General features: G+C 46.4%; 1 long non-coding RNA gene across 1 annotated transcript in view; it reads right to left on the bottom strand.

Annotated features, from left to right (window-relative positions):
• Window positions 1-19,822, bottom strand: part of LOC140220009 (uncharacterized) — a 29,360-nt gene extending 9,538 nt beyond the window's left edge. Inside the window, exons 1-3 of the long non-coding RNA XR_011896259.1 lie at window positions 19,589-19,822; window positions 16,439-16,559; window positions 3,956-4,067 (exon numbers count right to left, since the gene is read on the bottom strand). This is a non-coding gene — a long non-coding RNA (uncharacterized lncRNA). The remainder of the gene's footprint in view (window positions 1-3,955; window positions 4,068-16,438; window positions 16,560-19,588) is intronic.
• Between the last annotated feature and the right edge of the window lie 761 nt (window positions 19,823-20,583).

Genomic DNA, 20,583 nt, shown 5'->3' with positions numbered 1-20,583 from the left:
TCCGGCGGTCTTTCTTCTGGCCCGACCGCTACCGCTCTGCGCGCCGGCATGTGACTGCTTGCGACCGGTGCTAACGCCGGGAGCCCACTCCCATGGCTCCGGCTGGGCTTTTACAACCCATAGACATTCCCACTGAGACTTCCTTTCGCGTATGGCTCACTTACTTGGCCCTTTCCCTTCCTCAACTAAGCGCCACAAATAGGTTGCGGTTGCAACCGATTGCGCCACGCGCTTTGCCAGTACGGGTGCTCTGCCTACAAGATGTGCCATTGAGGTCGCGGATTTCCTCCTACACAACGTCATCCTCCACCGCGGTGCTCCACGCCAGTTCCTCACGGATCGCAGACGTTAGTTGTTGTCGAAAGTCCTTGATGATATCCTTCAGCTGCGTTCGACCTCTCCCAGAATCGTCTTTCTCGCTACACAGGGACTTATGAAATCCTACGTCAAGTTAATGACGTCCCAGCATCCCCTTAACAATATTGTAAATTTCATTTGAGTTATTTGTGAGAAAGTGCGGCGCCACAATCCCGATATAGCTAAGAAACTACTTCCGTGAGGACGCCAAAGGTATAGGGGACATGATGCGCCTCTATACCGCTTTGAGACCGCTTGGAGATATTGCTGCAGAACCACTAGAACGCCCGTGCTTAGAAACAAGGGGGTACAGCCCATACATGAATAACTTTATGTGAAATATTTATAACCAAAACTAGATCTCCGGCCTCACATGAGCATATGCCGCATTTCTCTAAATACGCTGTACTCTCAGTCAGGAACATCCATACGTTGTACCGGACGTTATCAAACGAGCTGCTGTCTTAGAATATGGTACAAAAAATGTTTCTCGCCCAGTTTATGTACGTTACCAGCGTCATGCTTAACAGCTCCTTTGGTAACCTCCGTCATATAAGCGTATGCGCTTCATGCGTGAAAAGCGCTTGTTATTGGTGCAGATGTAGCCTTGTGATCCACTGGCACGTACCCACTCTGGTGGCTTGGCCAAGAATCGGGTAGGTTTTAGTAAAGTGTAAAGTAAGTCCAGATTTTATATATGTCAGTTATATTCGAGAAATAGAGATTGTAGAGCCTGCATGATTTTATGAAAGTGAAAATTCTACCACGAACATAAAGTAAAAACAATTGAAGTTCAATTTTGGAGAAAGAAAAGAAGGCTAAAAATTTTGTACTGAGGGTGTAAATCTCCCTGATCCTAAAAGAAAATCTTGGATGAAGGCGCTAACCTTCCCGTCGCTATGCCCAAGTATAAAGGCACCCAAATAAGGCGCATTTTCAACAGGTAAATATAATCCAAGAAGCCGCAGCAGTGTTTCTAGGATTCGGTTTCGTAAGCTAATAAATCGTCGACAAGAAATTAAAGTGCTTATACGCTTTCGGAGGCCCCTTACGGACAAACATATCCCCCCTTTAATTTCGAGTTCACTTGAAGGGCTCTTTTTCTCTGAATAAATCTGTTGTGGCTCACTGGGTAGGCCAGACGATTGCACGCATAGTGCAACTATTTCCACGATTTCGTCACTGAAACCTTTGAGACCGGTCAAAATAAGGTAATTAGCAGTAAGGACCCTTTCGGCTTCCACAAAACACCTTGATTCGACGCCACAAAATAGAACCGTCACCATAGCACCAAGCAAAAGGGCCACCCAGAAACTTGATGTCGTAGCTTTCTTAGTTTATTTGGACAGTGTTGCAAGCTCAACCTGTCCGTAGCTGTTAGATGTTAACTTGAGCTCTACCGGAAAAGGTAGGCTAGGAAAAATTGCAAATCTTGGCTTAGGCTCATCACTCGAGCCGCCTACTGCTCACTGGGGAAAATGAAAATAGCAGACGTTATGCAGAGCGACGCATGTCTTGAAATCTGTATGGAGCAAACCATTCGTGCACTAGTTAATCAAATGCTATAAATTTGCTATATAAAATGCTTTATATTACTTGACTGCGTGTTTGGCGTAAACTGGTGCGCACATGTGCTCTGGCACACCAATGCTACACGATGTGACACACTCGGTGATTATGTCAAAGGGTTAGTTGGTGTTTGCACGACCGAAGCATACGTGCGATTATAATTTAATCTTTAGAGCATCAGGATGCGATGCAGTGAAACCGAGGTTGGATCGCGCCAATTCAAATCGATTTTTTTAACGCGGTAGCGTTTAAGAGCCCCATGCCGCAGAAAATTTGATGTCGAATTTGCCGTCAGCGGAGTTCAGCGGGAACAAAAATTATATATTTGGGTTTATGTATATGACAAGGCCTTGCTGTACGTATGCGGGTTATATTGTCGTAATATTCTATCAATAATTTGCTCATACCTTGTCTCACATTCTTGACAAGCTTATTCTTCGAATATTTCTCGAAATTTCGCGAGTTACAGCTCACAAATATATGTCGTCAAGCAATACACCCACAGCGCCCGCCCTTTATGTTAAATCTTCTCAGACCTAAGCGTTAAAAGTGCGAAACAATAACAGAAACCTGAAAATAAGATATATATATATATATATATATATATATATATATATATATATATATATATATATATTGGCACTGCTATGCACTACATCCGAGGTCGGCCCCGCGTTTCTACCAGAAAGCTTGCGTTCACGCATAGCGTTCGGTGGCAGTGTTTCCCGGTAGCGTATTTCCAACTGCTCGTAGGTACAACGGGGCGTGGAACTTGCGGAGACGACGGACGTTTGCGCGCATGCGCGAGTGAGAGCGGGTGCGAGAGAGGAAATGTGGGGAGTTTTGATTCTTGAAAATACGACTCTGCCTAGGTACTACGGAGGAGTCCCTTGGGGCGCGGTGTATGCGCTTGTCCCTAGGCGCGCCGTGCCGGCAGAAGTCGCGGAGCGCGGTTGTGCTGAACTTAGCATCGCAAGTTGGCGGCTCGACGCAATCATATTTAATCGATCATGTTTTTACTAATGAAAACAACGTGTCATTATTTCGCATTATTGGCGGCGCCTCCAGGACACCAAAGCGGCAACGGGGATATCAAAGCTAGAAGCCGGACTGGTCCGTGGGTTGGGGCTCGCAGAGGCCTGCGCGTGCCAGGGGAGTATAAGATCGGCTGTCCGCTATCGCGGACAGCCAATGTTTTATGCGAACACCCCCAGGCACGCTTCGGCCTCTGCGGCCCCAACCCACGGGCCGCCCGGCTTCCAGCTTTGATCCCCCCGCTACCGCTTGGGTGCCCCGGAGATCCTGCGCCGCCTGCTTTAATATAACCTCAGGTGCTCTCCTGAGGCCTCCGTTTGCCGGTTACATGTGCCCTCCTGGAGCAGTGCTTGTAAAAAATCCGATCTATCGTCGCGACGAAAAATTCCACCCGTGACTTATAAAACACCAGTCAGAACATTGTCCCTTCAGACACAGCGATCACCAAGCGGCGTCCGCGCCCACTGCCTCACCGCGCGGGCAGCCAGCGGCGGAGCGTATAAACCAACTCGACCGAACTCCGCAATGCCGGCATGTCAGGGGACAAACGAATACAACGCAATCTAAGAAACCTCCTCCGTAGTGCCTAGGCTGAGTCATATATTCAAGGAGCAAAAGCCCCCAGATTTTCTCTCTCGCGCCCGCTCTTACTCGCGCCTGCGCAGAAACGTCGAGCTCCGTCAAAAGTGGCACGCCCCGTTGTAGCTGCTAGCGGATGAAAATACGCTTCCCGGTAACCATTACGCTTACATGAGCTGCAGTTGCCGCGAATTGTGCAAAGCAATCAGGGATCTTTGACTGCTATCGCGTCCCACTCTTAAAGGCGAACCTGAAGCATCCTCCAAATATTTTCCGTACGAGCTATTCAGGAAGATAGCAACAGCACCAAGCAGCCACGGGTCAGAAATGTCCGATAGGGTTGGCGAAAAAAGTTTCGCTTTAAAAAGAAGACAGAACCTGTCATGTACGCAAGTCTTCAAAACAGTTTACTTACCCCCATACGACAATTTTCCCTTTTTTTGCTTTGCAGAGCACTCTTTCGCATGGATAGGTCAAGTTGGATGTTTGCCAATCGCCGAGATAATTGCCATAATATTTGCAGAACCCTAGAACATTGGAATATATATGAATTCTCCTATACGCAGTTATTCTATGAACAAGTAAAAAAATTAGGGGGTTTTATTTGTGGCCAAAGCACTTTCTGATTATGAGGCACGCCGCAGTGGGGGACCGCAGAAATCTGGACCAACCGGGCTTTTTTAACGTGCACCTAAATTTAAGTACACGGACGTTTTCGCATTTCGCCCCCATCGAAATGCAGTCGCCGTGGCTGGGATTCAATCTCGCGACCTCGTACTTAGCAGCCCAACACCATAGCCTCTAAGCAGCCACAGCAGGTAAGAAATAATAACGTCGTAATGATTTCATAAAAATTAAAGCTTTCTTTCAGCATGCGCTGCAGCTGTATGGCATACTAGAGCAGGAGTGTTTTACCTGTCAAGCTATATGCACATTTTGAAGTACCTGCTTTATAGAACCACTGAAATATTATTTTACAGCGCAGCTCTTAGGCGCCTGTTCCTGCGGCGAGCGTCGCCATTGCCGTCAGCATAACCGAGCGAACGAGCACAGCGAAAGATGAAACCGAACACGGAGCGCAGCGGGCGCATGAAATACGCGAGGAGGAAAGTGGAGTGGAGGGTGTAGTGCATCGAAGAGGCGGAAAGCGGATTAGGGTCTGGCGAAAAGGTTGAAGTACAGCGGAGTTACAGTGTACTAGTGCAGTGTACTTATTCTAGTAGACTGTAGCGCAGTGCCGACACAACCAAGCATGGGGGCAGCGCGTAAACAAAGCGCTGGTGGGGCCTTCGGACTTACTGCGCATGCGCTACCTTTCCTGCGGCGCCGCCGCCACGAGCGAATGCGTTGTGCGCGAGCCACGCATTCCCATTTTCACATTTTCTTTCTGAACAATGACTGAGGTAACCGGTAGAAATGCTTCGTCCGCCACTGTTGCTAAACGAGCTGCCCGAGCAGAGGCTCAGCGGCGCCACTAATAGGATCTTGTCCTTCAGTATCGTTTTTTGTTTTGCCATATTATGTCGCGAATTCAAAACACTTAAACAGCTGCCCTTAAGATCCGCCTTAGGGAGTATCGTATTCGGCGGTAAAATTTTGTTTCTTCGTAACAATGAAACTATGCATGAAATTACAATAAAAGCTGTGGAGGCCTTTCCCGTTGCACTTCAACGACAAACACGCGAAGGCGTCGATGGTGCCTCATTGATGTTTCTATATGTGACTAGTTGGCTTTTCGCTGTGTTATTTGTTCTAGTAAATACTTACAATATCCGATTATTATGGCTCATTTCTAAGCATTATCTCGAATGACCACGGATTGTTGCACATAGCAAAAGAAACAGTGCGAAGAGAAGGCGCAGAAAGAGAAACGGACGCAGATGAGCTATGTGCTATCTGTTCCCTCTGTTATCTTCCAATTTCAAAATACACCAAATCGCCCACTTTTCACTTCCACCCAGCAATCGTAGTGCATATAACCTGCTCAAGGGCCACGCGAGTAGCACCCCAGTATACATGTAATATCTTGGAGTAACTGAGTCTTGGAGATCGTTCCTCAACCGACTCCAGCCTAGGTGCCTATGTTTCGCCCCTCACGGCTTTTCTGAACGACAGGAGCGCCGCTCGAGCATTTCGACTTCGTGCCACTTCAGTGTTCAGGCAGACGGCGTCTACTGGCTTCGTAACATTAACTTTGTGCTCCAACGCTTGAGGCGCCTCAGTAGGCTGCGTCATGGCCGCTTTCAAAATAGCACTTTCGAACGCGAGCGTAGCCACCTGCCTTTCGCTTAAAGGACAACTGAAACAAAATTTAACTTGACTGTAAATGCATTTTATAATATGTCCAAGCAATCTTCGCTAAGCCGCAGGGCTGGCATTTGTCTAGATTTGTTTTAGCAGATTTTAAATATTGCTTAGGCAGACTACTCGAGCACCTGGCAGTGAGCAGACGTTATCCCGGATATGAAGAAAGCTTCAGCCCCGCCAGGACCGTGCACGAGTGCTGATAAAGGCCGATCCACACGAAGGGCCAAATTGCTCTTTTGTCCCGCGGTCCGCGCATCAAGTGATAGGACGTCACCAGTTCATGCGGACCGCCGTCGGCCCGCGCAAGACCGCGGCACTCGCGGTCCAACAAATCGCCGAGGCTTTTCCCGCTTCAGTTCTGGCCTTCTCGTCCTCCTTCTCGTCACTCCACTTGGAGTGACGAGAAGGTTCTTATTTTGTATCCCTCGTTGAGCAGTTCCTCGCTTTGTGGGTGTGGAGCTGGAATGGTTACAATGATAGCGCGAAAAAGCGTTAGTGTAGTTGGTTGGTCTGCTCTGCCGTCTGCTATGGCGGTCCGCCGTGTGGATGTGCTCTGAGCCGGACCAGACCGCGGCGGGCCGTGACGTCGCATCACGTGACCGATCGGCCCGCAGACTTGGTCCGTCGTGTGGATCGGCCTTAACGGAGTTACTGCTACACGCCCAGGCACATCGCTCGTTCAACATTTACCGATTGCCTTTCGCGTTACGAAGTGTTTAGAGACACGTAGGATGTACAGTGCAAACATTTATTGAAGACTTTTTAGATGCATACCTTCATGCTTCTATCCGGGTACTTCCGACGACACAGTTGCTCTTTTTACTGGAACTTGTTATTTGGCGTGTTGTTGCACATTAGAAAATATTTTTTAATGCGCAAGCAAATGACCGCAGAAACAGCAAACAAGGACAGGCACTGGTCCTCGTTTGTTCTTTCTGTGGTCGTTTGTTCGTGCATTTAAACCATGCTTGCTGATCTTTTTAACGTCACGGCGGATCCATAAGCAAAAACCTCTTCTGAAAAGCAGCATGCAGCAAATCCTTCCGCTACCTTCAGATACATACGTATCCGTGCTTCTTACACGCATACCTTATCATCATCACATGTGCGAAGTTGACAGATGGAGTCCTGCGCAAAGATGAAGGAACAACTACTCTCAGTGGCTGATTTCGATGACAGTCAGTGCCAGTGCGGTGGAATGTTTCATTTAGGTAAAGAAACAGGCTGCTAGAAGTAGATCTGGCGTTAAATGTGTTATAGGTAAAGAGTTACAATACAATGTATGTAATGTGCATAAAATTGGTGTTCAGCAATGTTGAAATCAACAGAAATTAGGCGGCGGAAAGCTCTAAGGTTCGCAGTGAGTATTTAACATTGCAAAAAACAAATGCTTAATCACAGCCAACTATTGGCGTTGCGATGTAACGCTGTTGCTAATCTGCTATGCTGAAGTACACTTATGTGGTGTCGCGTTATCAGTATTTGTGTTTGGTTTTGCGGCGCATTGCTTCATATGTTGAAAACCACTTCCCCCGCTTACATCTTTCAATGGCAAGATGACAGAAACAGTGGGCCCCGAGTACCCGCCGTGCTTGCTCAGTGGCTATGGTGTTGGGCTGCTGAGCACGAGATCGCGGGATCGAATACCGCCCACGGCGGCCGCATTTTCATGGGACGCGAAATGCGAAAACACCTGTGTACTTAGATAAAAGAGCACGTTAAAGGACACCAGGTGGTGTAAATTTCCGGAGTCCACCACTACGGCGTGCCTCATAATCATAAAGTGGTTTCGGCACAGAATTTCTTTTTTTGTGTGCGTCGTGACTACCACTCGAATATCACATCTATTGGACCATCAGGTACGGTGTTTAACTAGCTTTGGTGCACTGTTTTCATGATAGGTTTATTATGCAGCTTGTACAGTTGCTAGAGAACACGTGCAGCACAATATTGCGCGGAAAGAAACAGTGCAATGAACTTCTTAAAACGCATGACCCGACGGTCCATGGGTGTGGCTGTCGGGCAGTAGGGAGCAAACATTACAAGTCATAATCTTTCCTTGTTACACATAAGTGGCTAAATTGGTTTTCGCTACGTCAGACCAACTGTCCCAGAGCAGATCAATATCTGTGACTTGCTATCGATACCGGGTATCAAGCATATTATCCAGAGAATTTAGCGCAACACTAAGAACGGACCAGTTATGAAATGTCTCATACATTAACCACTGACTGCAAACTGCGCATGTAGTTAGCGCTTTATTTCGTGTTTACTTCGGTTTTTTTCTGAAACCATGTGTCATGTGCATTTCAAATAAATCTTACTGTAAAAATTTGCCAATAACACATTGAATGCGTAGAGGCACTGCCAAACGTCTGGTGCGTTAGAAAAGCAAACCCTTAGCCGCGCTGGTAGCGATATCTATCGCACTCAATTGAACAATGTAGGTTCTCCTTCATATTTGCGTAGAAGCCCACCTATAGCATTTAATAATATAAGAAAGAGAGATGCAAATGAAAGAAAGGCAGGGAGGTTAACCAAATTTAAAAGACGAAGCAGCATCAAACGAAAGGCGTGTGCAGATACAGTCAAACAGGGCCGTTTCATGGGCAAGGCAGGGTCACACCTGGCACATGCTCAACCCCCCAAAATTTTTGTGTGGCACGTGACATGGCACAAATTATGTGTGAGAACATCTGCCTTCATAAACCCCCTCCTCCCTGGTGAAGTCCTTGCTGCTTTCCCCTTTTCGCACCACATATTCAGGACTAGGCCACTGAGTAGAGTGTATTTTCAAGTGTATGCAGAGGCACAACGGGCCCATTTGCACTGCCACTGTTTTATATAGTAAAGCAACGAAAACTACTGACACTGCGCACGCCGCAGCTAGCAGACATGCAGGACCTTTGATGATGTACGGTACAGGGACAAGCGAGGGAAGTAGGTGGCACACGATCTCGTTTTCTACCGTCTAAGTTCTAGGTCACTTACGGTAAATGGTGAACAGGGGGTTTTCTTTTTTTTTTTGTGCCTACCACACGGGAGAAGCTGTGCGTCACGTAAGACGAATCGCTATAAAGAAAGTAATGTATACAGCCTTGTTTCTATGAAAGCTCCGTTGAAATTATTTTGTGGTGGTGGAATAAAATCCATCTCTAGAACCACATGTAGAGGATACTTGGTGCATTGTGGACATATGAAAAATTCTGATTTTGGGAAAATTTAATGCCACACGGGCCAAATGCCCGTTGCATTTCGGTAGTCGCGGGATGCACTTTCTGTTGGGGCTTTCCTTCACCGACCAAATTGCAACCGATCTATAGGGCTCATGAGCTTTGCGTTGTGTAACACAGAAGGGTAAGCAGTATGTGACTTTATAAGGATGATAAGGGGCGATGAGTGGTGATATGTATTTCATCACGGTCAATAGTGGTTCGACGTGGATGGATAAGGGGATAAAAAGCTATAAGGGCTTGTAATGGCCGGATCACTTCTGATAACGTTAATAAGCACTGATTACGGTTATTAATTGTTGTATCAATTCCGATAAGGTTGATAGGAACCGACAAGACTTGAGAAAGGTCGGACCTTCGCCTATAAGGTTGATAGAAACAGGTAAGTGTTGACAATGATCGGACCAATTGCGTTAAGTTTGACAAATACCAATAAGGATTCATAAGGGTCGGAGCGAGACCGATAAGGTTAGTAACAACCAGTAAGGGTTGATGAGATGTGTACTAGTTGGATCAAGTTTCATAACATTAATAATGACACCGCGCTGTATGAAGATGAGCGAGTGGCACAATGCTTACGTATACCTAGACAACTGCGAGAGGAGTTTCTGCGTGGATATTTTTTTTTTGTTTCTGCATAAGAACATCGATATTTGAGGCTTACTCATTGGGAGGCGTACTATCGAACTTCAAGCGTAAAATTTTGCACGGAGCTTCCTCCATGTGCAAAGTGCTTCTAAATGGGCCTCTTACGTTTTCCGAAATATCGTTGCAGCTGGTCTTGAAGAGGACAGCCCTGCTTGCGGCGGCTTTTCGTTCTGTGAACGGAGGGCGCTACATGCTGTTTAGTGACCGGTGTTCCCCGTATGACGTCTGTATCTCCGACTTTTCACTAGCGGTTTGCTTGCTTTCAAGGCACTAGAAATACTAACAATCTACGCAACCTGGAGGAGAGAAAATTTACGCAACCTGGAGTCCCATTTTTCCAAGGTCCTGTGAAATCTTTGTATGTCATTGCGCATGGGCGTTTCAAAATCTGTGGCGGCCGTATTAATCCGAACAAGTGCGTCATAAGTACGGCACAACAGCGACGTCACCACTCGACCTCGCTATACATGCGGCACATGTCACCGTACATCTGTACACACTTCAGCTAAGCCTCGCCTGCCGGCATAGCCGAGGCGTGGCCTCCGGTTTTTGCCGGAGCCAACTTCTCCATTTTGACGAGGCCGTCGGCCCGTTCCCCATAATCGCGCTAGCCGTGACCGGTGGTTGTCGCGGGGTGAACGGCCGATCACATCAGAACCTACATTATTAGTGATAGTGTCCTACTTGCTTTTAGCATGCCTACGAGTATCGGATGATTATGCACAGCTAAGTGATAGTTACTTTCTTGTTTGTGCAAATAACGCCCACAATTTCACAGCAAGGAACTCAAATGAAGAAATAGGTATCTAGTATATCAAGGGTGCAACTGAAGGCTACAATGCTGTCAGAGCTTCGCATAAATAACAATCCGTTTCTGCTCTTTTCAAAGTCGAGTGATTAAATATTCTGAAAAAAAGGTCTGATGGAATATTCGAATCATTTTCAGGTTGTCACCGAATTCTTTAGAGTGGCTTTCAAGGGTCAGCGTTCTTGAGGCACTTCTCGCACTTTCCAATGTACTACGCATGTATGTGTGCACGTATAGATGTATATCGCTAACCGTTCTTTTGCCTACCTGGAACACTAAGATTTCTATGGTCGAATGGGTATCGCATGGGGCTGCTGTTCTGAGAGAACGGGGTTCGATACCCACCATTGGACCAGCTTGGCTGGCTGACCATGTCGTAATGTGTGCATATGTGCCGCTCTTCAATGAACCTCTTTCACACCGACATGGGTCAAACTAGATGTAGGACATGGCATGTACCCGCGGTTCCGTGAACCTCCTGGATACCAAAGTGGGCTAGTGGGCATGCGCAAGTGGGTGTACCACTCTTAAATAAAAATGTTTGAGGTCAACTTGGGTAGCTAGGTACATACCACTGGTAATTTGCCTTTCTTCACTGACAAAAAGGTCGTTTCAATTTATCCGATGCTCGGCAGAATTTAACCCATCTCAACAGAGTACCTCAAGGACAGCAAGCCGGCGCCTTAGCAGGCTGCGTCACAAATGCATTGGATATGTGCCACTTTTCAATGATCGTCTTTCACGAAAACGCTTTCCCGAGCTGCGCCATGAGTGCACTGGGAATGTGCCGCTTTTCAATGAACAACTTGGGTACATGAGTATGTGCGACTGGCTGTGCGAAGAGCGAGGGAACAACTTTAAGCGTTCGGAAGCACCAACGCGCCGCGCTTCTTGTCACGAAGGCCACACGTGGACTTCTCGGCAGCGCCACTAGCTGGCACAGCATGTCCAAAAAAAGAAGCGCCAGGAAGCAACACCATCTAGACCAACTGAAAGCCTTGTCAAACCTTTCTTACCGGTGCGCTACGTCACATTAGTTGCCCAGCCGCACCCGTCGTCTCCTCCTCTTTGACCTCGTTGCCTCGTACGTCATGCATTGTCACCCAACATTCGGTGGTCGCCACGAATGGGTCGAAGTTGACAAATGACCAATGAATTTATTTCCATTTTTGTAGAGTGCACATAATGCAAGGGGCTCAAACATACCGTGAAATCTAGTATACTTGACCAAGGTTCGAGCCTTGATTTGGTCCAGAACCAAAAATTGACTTTGTCCAATTCGAAAACTGAGTTGACCCACGTCAAAACAACCTGGCCCACCCCAAAATTTTGGTGCCCCACCCTCAAAATTTATTTCGCCTAATTTGAGCCAACGCAATTTCGCCAAGTGAAAAGTATCGCGCGTAAGAGTCAAAATGCGTTCGCATTCCGTGCACGTAAGGTGACTTAAAGGGGCCCTGAAATATTTTTATCGAAGTGTAGAAACGCGTTTGAAGGGAAAACAGGCTATTTCCCTATTATTTTGTTCCAAAAAGTACCTGAATGCACTCAGCAGAAGCGGATTATTGGCAATCAAACACGTCCTTTGTGGTACTTTCATTCTTTTTTCAATGCTTTGTACTGAGAAAGCTACGGCAGAGCAGTGTGTGCCCACAGCGTTCCGCCTACTGAACGTCACCGGGGCGGGCAGTTCAAGTTTGATTTTCGATCTTGATGTAGACGCCACTACTTCCGATTTTGGCACCCAACGACGTGTCAAGCGTAAGCCAAGTGTGGTTGTCGTCAACTAGAGTGGCCTAGAATAGCTCAGCGAGCCGCAGTGCACCCAGACAGGTCACTCGTCGCGGCGGACACCCGCGGCGGGCGTGCTATCTGCTCTACGTAGCATACCGCAGCGACGTGCATCCGTAGTGCGCATGCGCAGCGTTTGCTTTGCTCGAAACTGGGCTTTAGTTGTTTTCATGCTCATATGCTCCGGTCTGGCCGCGCTACGGGGTGCGGACTGGCTTTGTCCCTCACTAGCATGACCGACGGATATTAGCCACATCCAATGCGCGCGTTTTGTTGCGCTATCAATAGTGTGTCAAGGCATCAAGAAAGGAGCGGCCAGTAGTGAGCATGCGCTGGCAAGCGTGCGTGGGGTCTGACATTAGGCTTAGCGTGGTTCGAGGCTAGTTGAACGTTCGATACTGGTTGAAATTAGCGAGACCCGACGGCCACGACACCAATAAGCGAGGTGGCCGAAGTTGAATTCCTCTGCTAGCGGACGGCCACGGCTGAGCGAGAGCACACAATATCTGCATCTTCCGGAAATACGCAATTATTATCGAAACTCGAAAGCGCCTTTTCGTTTACTTGAGCCTGCTTATAAAGCTTCGTCAATAAATACACATAGCAACAGCACAAAGAAGCGCACAGATCGAAACACCCTTTTTAAATGATGTCAGCTATTAGCCAATAGCAGCCGTGCATCAGAATCAGCTATATTAGCAAATAAAGCGTCCAGAAAACATAGAAAAGTGGGCTGTTGTTGAAACGGGAGCGTTTGAGAGAAAGGTTAGTTCGCGCATCGTGTGCCAGCTCCACATGCCGCACACGAGTGCAAGACTTGGCTGAGATGTTCACAGCGATATTTTTTCACCAAACCCGAGGGGTAGTGCAGAACCCGTTTAAGTGCTTGTGTAATTTTATGAATACAGCCTACGTCAGAAACCAAGTTCAAGCGTTGAGGCGGTGGCCCAGTATTCGCTTTATAGTCTAGTCCGGCATTGTGTCGAAGGTCATTTTATTATGAATAGCATTCTTTGTATACTTTAGCCATTTTTAGCCTATCTGTCTACCGCGATCAAATCGCGGCCGTGAGGTGTATGCTGTTTGTGCGAGGGAACGGATGCGAGGTAGAGCCAAGAAGGATGCTGGCTTTGTGCAGTGGCGTCTTCTAGCGCGCAACGAAGGAAGGCGAAGAAGGTGCGCGCCGACTTTTCACGCGTGGAATGGGGTAGTAGGGACATCTTTGTATACTTTATTCATTTTTAGCCTATCTGTCTACCTCGATCAAATCGCGGCCGTGAGCTGTATGCTATTTGTGCGAGGGAACGGATGTGAGGCAGAGCCGAGAAGTATGGTGGCTTTGTGCAGTGGCGTCTTCTAGCGCGCAACGAAGGAAGGCGGAGAAGGTGTGCGCCGACTTTTCACGCGTGGAATGGGGTAGTAGGGACATGTGCGCATGCCAGGAAGTGGATGGGGAAGGGAGGGGCAGGGTAGCACGTCTCTCCACTTCTACTGTGGCCGCGGCTGTCTCTAGTGCGGAGGAACGCGGCAGTGCGCTTCTTATGTTGGAGGCGTTTTGCGCGGTCTTTATAGGCTGGCCTACCCGATATAGCTGATCGCTACACGTGTGCTGTGTTCTTGTGCGCTTGGTTCGCGTCGAAGCGGGAGACAGCACGAAGGAGAATTCGCTTTTCGTCACGCCGTGTTCTGACAGCAAGGGTCCGCCGTCATCGAGTGAGGTGGGCTGATGTTTACCTGTGTGCGCGTCACAGCGTGCTTGTTGATTTAGGTATAAGAGAATGTCTAGAACACTCTATACAGCTAATAGCACCACTGACCTTACTGCCTATAGCTGTCAATTCGCTTGCTGCAGCGATCAGTGCTTGCATTTGGGCAAAACTGCGACTTTCTTAATACATAAAGATAACATCGATTTCTGACGTTCATCTTATGTGCGGTTATTTGCTTATGTCTGTTTTATACCATGTTGCAGAGTATCCCGAAGATTGTGCTGTGCTGCATGTCGACTCGAAAATGGTTTCACACTGATGTCATAAATGACGTAGACATGTTAAGGTGACTAAAAAGCGCATGTGTGTTACATAAAAAATATTGCCTACAGTTTCAAAGATGCAATGTCTGTTGAGTTGAAATATCTTAGCAATCACTTCACTCCTGAATATTCCTCTAACAGGCATATTGGTTGTATCGTCAGCAACGCTATTTGCGCATTAGGCTTCCCGCAGAGAAATGCAAAGGTACTATCCGTGGTGCGCAATAAAACTGCTTTTTTATATATATATATACGCACTCCTCACAGTAGAACACATTAGGTGGGCTTAAGATATGTGGTTGACCACTGTAATAAAGAAATCATAACGCATTCAACATTAGGTTGCGCTCTTTGTATATTCTACTGATGATAGTGTTTTTAGCTTGACTGTGACTAAAGAGCAACTTGGTGTTATGCCACTTCAGAATTCATGTAAGGACGAAACTTCTTTGATGACTTTTCGCAAAGTTTTCTATTGCAGAAATGGCTGCGCCACCAAACAGCGCACATTCATTCATTGCAGAAATGCCAGAAACTGGGACAAACAGCTGTTTAAAGCAGGCTGTATTATCGCGTGCGTTGACACCATCAATAATGTAATGGAATTGTGTGGTAGGCTAATGTTTTCCAGGTGTGATTCCATTGTAGTAAAATTTTTAATTATAACATATTGACACGTGTACTTGTCTTTATCGGGCGACACGTTTCACTGCCTAACAAATGTTATCGAACAGCCCAGGACGCGCCTGCATGTATCGGAAGTTTCTGGAATGTTATCGATGGTTCCATCCGCTGTGTGTGACCGAACCTTGTGTAATATGATTGCATGTGTGCGCGACGCGAATAATGTAGAACTTTGTGGAAGGCACGCGGGTCCCAGCTGTTGCTCTGGAACATTCGACGATTGATGTATAAAAGCCGACATGCTCGACCCGCTGATCAGATTTTCGGCGATCGCCGACCGTGTTCGCCGCTATCGTTGTCCTATAAGGGTAGCCTGTCTTGTGGGCACAGGTTCGCCCAATAAAAGTCAGTTTTGTCGTTCACAGTATTGCTACTGTGTTCTTCAACGCCACCACCATGTGACAATATTGAGAAAAGACAGCGTTTGGAACGCGTTGAATGATTTTTTTTTCTTTCTTAAAGCTTGGCTTGCTACTGAATGCACGCATTCCCTTTTATATGAAGCTTGTATACTTCCGTTTTATATGCAAAGTACAACGCTTTTCTTTGTTACACGGTACAGATTTTTCGGTTTACTATTTGTTCATTTACAAGCGTTTTCTCTAGTTGGGGGGGGGGGGGGGGCATTTTCAAACCATGTTACTTCATGCAGAAAGTATTGCCACACAGGCGCTGGAAGTACCCTAATGAAGCAAATATGCAAAAATGTGTACATAGGAAACTTGCCAAAAACGAATTTATGCCCAAGAATACCAAGAACCAATGTTCTGTAGACAGAAGAAATCATATGACACCACAGTAGATAGCGTGAATTAAATAAAGAATTTAGGTATAAGTTTTGAATTATCTTTTTAATGTGTTGTAACTGTAATAAGAATGTTGTGTGTAAGCTGCCCTCGGTGAAACTGCAATAATAAGGATGGCTAAGGATGAATGCACAGTAAACAATGAAAATTACGTAAAATTTTAGGCACGAGTGCCTTTTTTTATTACTCTTGGGTAAATGTAATTTTTTTCCTTTCAACAAAAGGTGTGCTGATAAAAGTTGAAGTGCTTATCACAGTCAACCCCCCCTCCCCCCGTCCCCAACAAGTTGCGTTGTCATAAAAAGTGATTAAAGTTGATGCTGAAGCAATCATTCTCAGGATAGATGAGGGAAAAATTTTTGCAGCGCGAAGCACCGAAATGAGGAGAGAAAGGTAAAAAAAAGTCCGACAAAAGAAGGATTGCAAGAGGACCAAGACGAGCGTTTTTTTTTTACACCACGAACTTAAACCAACTCGCCCACATCGCTATTCTTATCCAGACAGATGTTGGCATGCCACAGTATAAGGTAAGCAATGTATAAGGCAAGCGATGTATGAATAATGTTTATGCAGTCGCTGTGATACTCACCGTCGGTGTACTCCATACCCGAGTAAATTGAAGAACACGGGACTAGCATTACTAATGCGTATGCAAGAACGAACGCATATGCTCGATTCATGTCGAAGTTTTTGTCTTGAAAGGACAGCGCCTGAAAGCATAACCAAACCCGACAGCGCTTCAATAATCCCGTTGGGGGCAGCCCTGTCTTCCTTGAGAACAGGACACAGGACCTGTGTGGCGATTAAATTTGAATCCATTTTCGATAAGCCATTAGGTAGATTGTTGAGACTTCTGTGCTCTTGCCGATCACACGCTGCAACTTTATGAAGTCTGAAACCTACCTGGACATTGTCTACGCAGACAGAATAGAAAATGGCTGTAAGTGACGATGCCCGGAGCCGGTTTTTCGCGATGAAAAGCGTACAGCTTAGTCCACGACCTTGAGGTACAATGGTTTCGTGATTAATTAGGTGCGGCACCACATTCCACATTTTGATAGATAAAGTACCGCTCGGCTAGTCTATTTTTTGTAACGTTTGGCATGTTTTCCCGAATCACTAATCCTGATAAGGCTCGGAGGATCCCGCAGCGCCATGTGGTGTCGTACGCAATTTTCATGCCGTGAAATACAGAAATAAGCGCTTTTTTTTTCAAATCTTCACTACCGTTACCGCATTACGTGACACTTGGCACAAAGCGAGCGTCCACTTCACAAATTCTACGGCACAAGATTTTTATACAGGTATGTCAGCACACCACGACTGCCCAAGCTCGCGCGCATGAATGGCTCAGATGGCATCGCAAATCGTAATAGTTGGGCGTAGACGTTGCGATGCAATAAGATCTGCCATCAGAATGACGCAAGCTTGGAACTTTTTTCGCAAAGCTTGAAGCAATCGGCACGTGTTACTTCACTCCTCCGGATGTTTGCGAATTCAAGAAGCTGTTACCAACCTTCTTTAGGCATCCTAAATACTCGGATACGTGGCGTATTTTGGTTTCACCATACATCTATACAACAGTAACACCTAGCACGCAAGAGATATACGTGTAAAGACTGCACAAGTTATTTGCAGGAAACACAAGCCCTACGTGCTTCACTGAGAGGGAGCGAGGGGAGAGGATCGAGATGTGGCTCCGCCGGGTTCTCCATGTCACCGCGTGTGGCTACATAAGGAAGGCTGCTTCACAGAGTTGGGCAACGCTGGAATCGCGGTAAGATGTAAAAACAGGTAAATTCTCTCTAAGGGTATATATGGCTCTTATAACGCTAAGCAAGAAGTGCGATCTGCTGCATAAGACACAAGGGGAACTATGACGTTACGACGAAGCACGTGATCACAGCACAACTGGCTGCAGTGTATGCATGCACGTGTGACGCGGAAGCTACCTTGAGGACCGACGACGAAGCAAAAGCCTTTCTCATATGGAATATTTCTGTTCTTTCCTTGGATTTCTGTCTGGGCCCCATATGATGATGTACAACTGTTACTGCCGAATAATTTTATCCGTTAGAATGAATTTCATGCACAGCAAGGGCGAGCCAGTAGAATCGGCCAGACAAAATTTGCAGGACGCTTAAGCCGCGCCTGCAAGAGTGGAACGCAATAGCAATCAAAGATCGCTGACAGCTTGTCACGCTTCCCGGTAAGCGCAGCTTTCTTGCGGATAAACGGAGGCAAGCGCCATCTGGACCGTGTTGTTTCAAGGAACCCAGTGAGCCGCTCCGCTCTACGAATGGTAGAAACACCAGAAAAGTGGTTTGTGTTTGAGTTTCCGCATATCAGAATTATGTTTTCCTGTATATTGCAACCTCCGTCCCACGCTATCATATCTGTAGGCTGTGTTTAGGTCGTACTTTACTATTTTTCTGACGCATTTTACTTCCAAGAATTTGAGTAGGTCAGCAACTCCTCGGCGCCACGCGGTGGGCCGGCGTGTTTGTAGTTGGGAATGATTTTTCGAGAAATGACGTCCGATGCAAAACGCCGACGCCGGATTCTTTGCGACACGGGGGCCTTTAGCGCTGTCGCACTAATATGGGTTAGCCTATGCGAAATACGGATGATTTTTAAGGCCAAAGCTTGAAATATCTATCTTTCAAGGTAGCGTTGTGAGGAACAGAAAATATGACGTCACCAAGAGAAGGCCAGAAGCGAACCAAAACATGTCCAGCCGTGTATAAGGGATTACTAATGATTAGAAAAGTTCAAGAGTTACCGGATTAAGGTGGGTTAAGGTCGTTTATTGTGGCTGAAGAAGGATTAGGTAGTTTAGGGTGAATTAGGGAGGATTAAGGTGGAATGAGATAGATTAGGGTGAATTAAGGCCTATTAAGGTGGATTTAGGTGGATGAAAAAGACTTAAGGTGGGTTAGGGTGGTTTGTGTTAGACTGGGTCGATTATGAAGGATTAAGGCGGACTAAGAGGAATTACAGCAGGCTTTGCAAGGATTTCGCCTAACCGTCTGTTGGGCGATAGCTAAGGGCACCTGGAAGTTTTTCCTAAAGGAAAGATATTACCACCGCACCTGTGGCAATATCGACAGGTGCGGTGGATATTGCCAGAGGCACCAGATGGTTGTATCGATATTCTGGGATGGCGGGAAGGAAACGGCAAATATTCGAAATGACTGATGCTGGTAATGAAACTTTCGGGCTGTCCTCTTTCCTGGAGTGGTCACATTTCTGATTTCTCTTCAATACTAAGTGCGGTCTTAGGCCGGTTTTCAATGCCTAATTCAATTCAATGCCTAATTTTCGTAGATGGATTACCATTCCACATCCTAACCAACTGTCTGCTCCATCATCAATTCGTTGTCTTTACAGTTATTTGTTGCTTTTCTTTCCTCTTTACGTACCAATACTGAATGCCTCGTTGTCTATATTCGTCGCTTGAGATGTTCTTCTTGGCGCCCATATGGACGTACATGTACTTCTCCAAAGATGCCCCGTCAGCTTATGGAGCAATACCTTTACGTTTTCTCCATGGTGCCTGGCAAGAATTGTCACACTGGGAGATTCGGGAATAGTACACTTAGCCCGGTACATTATGATTGTCAATTGTACTTTTTCTTGTATGAAATGATCAAGGAAAAGTTAAATTCGTCAACTTTATATATATATATATATATATAACAGGCAAAAATTTCGCTATCAAGTAAAAAAATTCACTCACCTAGTTTATTTCAGTAGGCCGTTTGCACGAAAGAAATGATGCTGTGCGGGCCCTTTTATGGCGACTCGGAAGCAGCTGGCAGCCCCTTAAATGTCGTCTAAAATATTCGTAGGTGCATTTTCAGGAGAGTCAATTAGTACCGGTAAATATTAAGGTGTGACAATTTCAACACCTATTTATTTGATACCCAGAAGATACTTGCCGTTTCTTGTGTTTTTTTCTTTTCTTTTCAACGTGCTGTTAACGGCCAGCGACTTCTGTGAACATCGTAGTGCTACGTTGCTTTTGGCTTACTCTTGCCCCCCCCCCCCCCCCCCCCTATGTAATGGCTGCCCGGGCCTTCAGGGTACTTGAATAAATGAATAAATAAATGACTAAAGATTCCCTCGCTATCGTTTTAATCATCATTCTTACTAATTAGCCGTTTTAATGACCTTTTATTGACCGCCAGCTACTAATATATTCTTGCATGCTAATGCTGCAGAACAGGCTCGCCACATTGTTAGCAAAGAAATAATTACGGCAGAACAAATCTGACGGTGACTGCCGACGGTAACACAATTAGTATTTAAGTAATATAGCGACAACCGTATTCCTGAAGTCTCATTTAATTAACCTTTGTTATCGTTATTCTGGGAATCGTGTTGCTTAGGCCTTACGCGACATAATTTCTGCAATCACACTTGCTTGTAAAGGTCGCCCATGAGCACGTCGCCTTAGCGACGGCTGCGTGACGAAAAAATTCGGACACCTAAGCGCTTACGTGTTGTGAATGCGAAAGCATCATCGTCCAATTGAACACCGCTGAGCAGTTCTTCGAGTTATTTATGAACCCCTCGCGGGGCAGCGAGCGCGTTCAGGCGCTTGGCGCGTTCTGATTTGGCCTTACCGACTTGCAGTTACAACACGGCTTGGACAGCTGGTATTCCCCCCAGGTAAACGGAATTGCGTGACGAGCGCCAGTTTCTCCCCTGGTGCTTGGTAGGTGAAACGTC

This window comes from Dermacentor andersoni, chromosome 8, assembly GCF_023375885.2.
Source record: "Dermacentor andersoni chromosome 8, qqDerAnde1_hic_scaffold, whole genome shotgun sequence".
In the NCBI taxonomy this organism is placed as follows: Eukaryota; Metazoa; Arthropoda; class Arachnida; order Ixodida; family Ixodidae; genus Dermacentor; species Dermacentor andersoni.
Note: the sequence above shows the minus strand (reverse complement) of the source record. Positions and strands in the feature narration are given on the sequence as shown.